Below are 593 nucleotides of genomic sequence, written 5' to 3' on the forward strand. Positions count from 1 at the left end.
GGGGGGGTGGAAGAGTGGCGAAAGGAGCCTGCCGGGCGGTAGGACCCCGCGGGCGCCCCGGGCAGAGCCCGAGCCTGTGCGAGTGACTCAAAGAAGGGAAAGGGAAGGGAAGCTGGAGGAACTGGGAGTGAGCAGGCGGGCGGGGAGAGCGGCGAGCCCTGGTGCCCCAGCCAGCCACGCCGCGCCGCCCTCGCAAAAGCAACCCCGGCGTGGCCGTGCCTGGAAAGAGCGCAGGCGGCGGCGAGGGCTGCTGCTGCTTGTGGAAAGCGAAGCCTCCCCTTCCGCGCCCGGCTCTCCATTCATAGCCCGGGCTGGCAGGAGCTCAATGGGCTGATTCCCTGCGAGAGCAGCAGCAGCAGCAGCCGCCGGCCGGAGGAGAAGAAGGAGGAGGCGCCTGCAACAACCACCGCCCGCCCGCCTGCCTGCCTGCCTAGGCCTCGGCTCCAGCTCGCCAAGCCAACCCCGCTCGCCTCGCCAGCACCGGGCATGTAAGTGACTCCCCTCGCTGCTTAGGCTGGGCTGGGCTGGGTGAGCCGGCGGCGGGGCCTTGCTCGCGCGCGGGCTCGCTTCTGCGGCTCCACCTCCGGGAAACC

At 71.3% G+C, this 593-nt stretch overlaps 1 protein-coding gene across 1 annotated transcript in view; it reads left to right on the forward strand.

Annotated features, from left to right (window-relative positions):
* The first annotated feature begins 116 nt into the window (after positions 1–116).
* The window catches only part of AKT1 (v-akt murine thymoma viral oncogene homolog 1), a 181,584-nt gene continuing 181,107 nt past the window's right edge, over positions 117–593 (forward strand). The window contains exon 1 of the mRNA XM_015408584.1: positions 117–488. The gene's annotated coding sequence lies outside the window, so the exon portion shown is untranslated. The remainder of the gene's footprint in view (positions 489–593) is intronic.

The sequence above is a fragment of the Gekko japonicus genome, unplaced genomic scaffold, assembly GCF_001447785.1.
Source record: "Gekko japonicus isolate JY-2015 unplaced genomic scaffold, Gekko_japonicus_V1.1 scaffold1419, whole genome shotgun sequence".
In the NCBI taxonomy this organism is placed as follows: domain Eukaryota; kingdom Metazoa; phylum Chordata; class Lepidosauria; order Squamata; family Gekkonidae; genus Gekko; species Gekko japonicus.